The sequence below is a fragment of the Fukomys damarensis genome, unplaced genomic scaffold (assembly GCF_012274545.1).
Source record: "Fukomys damarensis isolate Sample0158 unplaced genomic scaffold, DMR_v1.0_HiC HiC_scaffold_4, whole genome shotgun sequence".
Classification (NCBI taxonomy): domain Eukaryota; kingdom Metazoa; phylum Chordata; class Mammalia; order Rodentia; family Bathyergidae; genus Fukomys; species Fukomys damarensis.
The window spans coordinates 24,762,947-24,769,208 of record NW_022900916.1 but is presented as its reverse complement, the minus strand read 5'-3'; positions in this window follow the sequence as shown (position 1 = coordinate 24,769,208).

Below are 6,262 nucleotides of genomic sequence, written 5' to 3'. Positions count from 1 at the left end.
TCCGCATGCAGAATATGGTACAGCAAACATGTACTAATAAAAATAAGAATTAAAAAATATTCATGCTGTGCTTTACAACTAAGATGGTTCTGCATGTGGCAGGGAAAAAAAGTGTTATTTATCACCCCCCCCATCCTACTCTTGCCTGATGCTTATCTTGTGGAGGATCCAAGATTGACATGTTCTCTGTGGACTAAAATCAGACACAGATCTGGGAATTTGCTTTTATGAGTTAATTAGCGCATTCATCTACTCTTGTGTCTGCATTTAGGGCACACTTTAGTGTGTTGTTGCATAGTAGATTCAGTCTGTGAAGCCATTGCTGATATTACTTATGTTTTATGTGATCACACCAGTTGGGTAGCATTTTAATTGGAGTCTTTGGGCTGTTTGCCATGTGCAGGTCTCTGTCTGGTTGCTTGCTTGTTTCAAGCAGCTGCTAGCTTATTCTCGAGCCAGGGGATGATGACTGCCCTCGCTGAAGCAGCTCGGTTTCCTCTGTATAACTAAACCCTTGCAGCTGACTTCAGCAGTTCAAGAGTACAGGCCAGTGTCCTGGAGCCCTGAGATGAAAAGCTCTCATTCTGATCCCCATATAGGTACCAAATAGCCTGTTTAAAAAATTCCGTTAGGTTTGTTATTTACAAACCTGGGTGTTGTTACAATACTCCTAGGAAACACAAATAAAGTATAAAGCAGAATGAAGTCATGTACTCAACATATCAAATATATCACCTTAACTGATAAGAAAGATCTGGCTTTTTGTAAAACAAATTTAAAACAATTTCTTTTAACTCTACCTCCTATGGTGGTGAATCTCTCATTTCTTTGTTTCTCTTTATAGCAAAACTCCCCTAAGAGTTGTCTCTATTTGTCCCCATTCCTCTCCTTCATTCTCTTGTGAATCTGATTGTAGTGGGCAGCGCCCAGTAGCCCACCTCCTGCAATGCAGGCCTTTGTCAGGTGCCTCCCCTTGGTGTGGGGTGAACAATAGAAGTGATAGGATGGCACATGAAAAGATACCGAGCATGCTGTGTCACGAAGGAATTGCACATTAAAGCAGCAATACTACTACACTACAATACTGAGATACTACTACACATCCACTAGAATCACTGAAATCCCAAACACTGACATCTTCAAATGCTGGTGAGGATGTGGAGCAACAGGAATGCTCATTCATTGCTGGTGGGAATGCAAAATAGAACATTTGGAAGACCATTTCATAGTTTGTTATAAAGTTGGACATACTTTTACCATGTGATCCAGGAATTTTACTCCTTGGTATTTACCCAGAGGAGTCGAACACTTATGTGTGCACAAACACCTGTGTACAAATGTCATCAACTCATCAACTTTATTCATAACTGCCAAAATTTGAGAGGGCAAGGGGAATTTTAAAAAATCAAGATGCAATGTTTACGTATACCAATTCCCTATAATGAATGCATTTATTATGTATTGCAAACATACACTAATAAAATTTAAAAAAGAAATTCGGAGCAACCAAGATGCCCTTCTGTAGGTGAATGGATAAACTGTGGTCCACCCAGACCACAGAATATTCAGCACTAAATAAAATGAGCTATGAACTCATAAAAGGACATGCAGGAAGCTTGAAGGCATATTCCTAAGTGAAGGAAGCCAATCTGAAAAGTCTACATATTGTATGATTCCAACTATTTAACATTTAGAAAAGGCAAAACTGGAGACAGTGAGAGCAATGATTGCCAGAACTGGGGGAAGGGAGGATGGATGAATGGAATGCGGTTTTTAGGGCAGTGAGAGTAAAAATTCTGCATGATACATTCCTTGAAACCCAGTGTCTAACACAGAGTGAACCCTAATGTGATCTACGAACTTTGCTTAGTAATGATGTGTCAGTGTAGGGTCACCAACTGTAACAAACATACCACCCTAGAGTGGGGTGCTGATAGTGAGAAAGGCATGCACCTCCATTGTAGGGCACTTGCCTAACAGGCACAAGGCCCTGGGCTCAGTCCCCAGCACTGGAAGGAAAAAGCGAAAGTCTTTTCTGTGATTTAGATGGCTATACGTGATCTGTCCTCCATTTCCTGTCTGTCTTGGCTCCCTTGTTTATTCGTTCCTGTTATGCTGGCCTCCTGGCTGTCCTTCAAGCCACATATTTCTGCCTGGAATGCTCTTCCATGAGATTGCATTTGGCTTTCACTGTCTCTTCCTTCAGATCTGCATTCATAGCCACCCATTATGGCTGAATTTTGCATCCCTAAATTCATGTATTAAATCCCTGATCCCCAGGGTGATTCTATCTGGAGACAGGGCCTTCAGGAGGTAAGTAAGATTATGAGAACTGTAGCACTAGTGTCCTTATAACAATAAGAGACAGCAGAGGTCTTCCTCCCCGTGCATGTGTGAGCCGAAGAAAGGGCAGGGGAGGCACGCTGAGAAGGTAGCAGCCACAGGTCAGGACAGAGGGCTCACCTGAAACCAGCGCTGCTGGCACCTTGATCTTGGACTCTGAGCCTCCAGGACTCTGAGAAAACGCATTTCTGTTACTGACACCGCCCAGTCTGCTGTGTTCTGTGGTGGCAGCTCAGGTGGACTAATAGACCCCACAGAAGAGAGGTCTCACCTTGTGCGGTGCCCATTCCCTGCCTCTTACTACTAGCCTGGTTTGCTTAGTCTGCTGTGCTCGTTGCATCGCTTTGGCCTCCTTTCCTGTTTGCTTGCTTTTGTTCCTCTCCTGTGAGCAGAACATCAGTGCCATGAGGGCAGAAACTTGCGCCCATAGCATCCAGCCCTGTGTCTGTCACCTCTTAGACCAGTGGTGATGAACTTACAGCATGTGTGTCACAGTGAGGTGTTTATATTGTTGAGAGCTCTGAAAGGTTTGCCATAACTGTCCTAGACCATCACATAAAGGTTTTTAAGGCCAATGATTGAATTAGGGTAAAATTCCACTGTGTAAGCATTGCTCCGAATCCTGCAGACATCTACCAGTGCTCAAAAGGAAGAAAACACTGTCAAAAAGTGAATTCCAGGGCTGGAGATTTAGCTCAGTGGTTCTGCCACCTGCCTCGCAAGCGCAAGGACCTGAGTTTGATCACCGGTATCCCCCAAAACACAAAATAAATAAATAAATGTGTTGAAATCCATTTTTTAAAAAAGTGAGTTCCAGTCACAGTGGTCCTCTAATTTTATACACTCTCACCTATATTATTCATAGAATCATTTAGAAGTTCAATTTGACTATGTGTAACAAGAATCTGACTACCAGGGTCTTAATAAAATCACTTTTATTTTACTCACACAACATTTTAGCAAGGATGCAAGAATTCTAGAGTCTTTCTATTAAGCCATCTTTAAAATATAGCTTTAGCCCTTCTAATTAACTCCTCATAGTCACAGGTGGCTGCTGCATATCCAGCATCTCATCTGTATCTCAGGCAAGAAGACTGGGAAAGGTGAAGGGCAACGGTGAATGAATGCCTTTTGAGTTAGTCATCTTACGTTTCCCCAGAAGCCTCAGACCAGAACTGTGAGGCATGCCTACTTCTAGCTGCAAGTGGTACTGAGAAATGCATTTTTGAAAAAATGCTGCTAGCCAGGTGTGGTGATGCGGCACCGGGAATCCCACTACTCGGTAAGCTGAAGTAGAAGTAGCACTGTTGGCCTCTTCCTAGCATACTAAAAAACCAGTTCCCCCCTTTTCTGTACCTAAAAACATGTGACCCAACACCATGCCCCACGGCCCTGTTATAGTCGGGACAGAGGTCTAGGTAGGGGCACAGCATGGCCTGCAGAGAATTCCTGAGCGGAGGTGAGAAATTGCCTCCCTACGGCTTGAATTGTCTAGGAAGCTTTGTTCAGTTGTGTGATTGTTCACATCAACGTTGCCGAGCTTAAATTCCAAGAGGTCAGGGATTGTGACTACTTAAGTTCTGCCTGTAGTACCCAGGCCGCCTGAATCACATGCCGGCATTGCAAACAGACGCCCTTCACAGAAATGATGATAAACAACGTGAAGCCGGTTGACTGCCTCCTCTCTTCTGTTTAACGAATGTTTCAGACCCACATTTGGAATCCTGGAAATAGCTGCCAGACCTATCCAAATTCGCACTGGATAATTAAATGTAGCAAAGTCACAAATGGCTTCTCCTAAATCATACTTTCAGCTTTAGAAAAATTAAATTATCTTTTTTTTCTCCCCAAAGCATAGAAAGTAGATTTGGCTCCTGCCCCCGATGTGCTAAGATCCCAGTGGGAATGAGACTTTCCTGAGCTTTTTCTTGCTGTTGTCCTGTGTCCTTTCTCCTTTCTTTGCCAAAAGCAGCCTGAGAGTTGTCCGTGGTGTCACGGGTGTGGTGTGGAGAGCAGGGTGACTTTGTATTTTTCTGTTGCCCACCTGCTGTTCAAGAGCCTGCGTTCTGCCAGACAGGGCCACAGGGTCCCTGGGGGACCTTACTTTTAATCCAGGCCAGTAAATTTATTCAGACTCAATAATTTAAGCAGCCTTTTGAGGTAAATGTTCAGGCTATTTTTGGAAAAGGCTCTGTCTTTTTGGTTTCTGCTCCCCCTTCCTTCTCTCCAGATGGCACCTGCTGCCTGTGTGCGTGAGAGGAGGGACCCACAGCAGGGGACAGGACCCTTGACACCATCTCCTGCAGGCACACTGGCCTCTGCCTCTGGGTGAGCTGCCCTCGAGACAGTGACCACTGAGATGTGACTGTTCCCAGCCCGAGGTCTTCTCTACAGTTTGCTGCTGAACCCGGGGACCTGGTCACTCATGATTACACCTGGTCTTGGCTTGGGCAGATCTTGCAAAGCCACCTCGGACAACTCCAAGGTCCCCATCCTGGCTGTCTTCTCTGGACAAAGCTCCCTTCCTTCATCATGTTCCATTTCTTTTCTTCCTTTTTTGTTTTTTTTTTGAGACAGGGTCTCACTATGTATTTCAGGTTGGATTTAAACTCATTCTGTATCCCAGGCTGGCCTGAGACTTATAGTGATCATCCTGCCTTGGCCTCAGAGTGTCTGACTTGTGTTCCATTTCTGGGCCCTGCTTCATTATTGCACTTTTTCATATCTCAGTTGGCTTCCTGGAGTAAAATGTTTGATCCCTTTTTAGACCATTTACTTCATTTTAGAGGTTTCCTTACCCTCTATGAAAGTGGATACGTGTGCCCTTGTCTATTTCTGCCCGTACCACTGTCTCTATCTGTTATCTTCCTATATTTATCTGTATCCCTTAAGTGTATGGACTCTGAAGTTAAACTTCCTATATTCAAATCCTGTTATTTATTTCTGTGTACACTTGAGCAAGCTCATTAGTCTATGTCTCAGTTTCTTTATTTGTAAAATGGGGATAATTATAGTATCTACAGTATAAGTTGTCAGAAAGATAAAATGAGTCAATAAGCCAATCCCAGCCCTCTGGGAGTTGAAGCAGAAGGATTGCAAGTTCAAGGGCAGCTTGGGCAACTAGTGAGACCTTGTTTAAAAAGAAAAGCTAGGGGTATAGTTCAGTAGCAGTGTTTTTTAGCATACACAAATATGAAGTCCTGAGTTCAATCCCCAGTACTACAGTCAATCAGTTAACCAAGTAAAAATTTAACATATAGAAAGGATCTCGAGTGCTCCACATAGAATGTACCATGTGAACTGCCTGCCTCGCAAATGCAAGGACCCAAGTTCGATCCCTGGTTCCAAAATAAATAAATAAATAAATAAAATTAAAAAAAAAAAGGAATCAAGAAAACCCCATGTAAGTATCTGTTGCTGTTATTATTATCAACTGCCTTTCCTTCTAGAATATAGAGTCCAAGAAGACAGAAATATTATCTTTATTGTTATATCTCTTGGTCCTTAAAGAGTACTTGTCACACAGCAGATACGTAACAACCGTTTGTTTGATGAATGAATAAATGAACGCACCGAGAAAGAGAGAGACACACACCCTACTTCAAAAAGGACTAACACCGTTTCATCCTAGTAGAGCTTGGTAGGCAGAGTAGACAATAGAAGTTACTTACTCCTATCTAGGGCTCTCCTATGCTTAGGAAGGTGAGACTTAGATCTTATTTTTTCAGGAATTTTTCCAGTCCCAAACCATTCTACCCCAGGGCCATTAGAGGCATAGACCTATGAGTGACCTAGTTCGGGGAAAGTCACACCTCTAACCTGTATCTCCTCTATATTCTTTCCCTGGAAGATCTTGCCCTTTCTTATGGCTTCTGCCTTGCATATGCTCCACATTCCCATTTTCTTTTTTTTTTTTTTT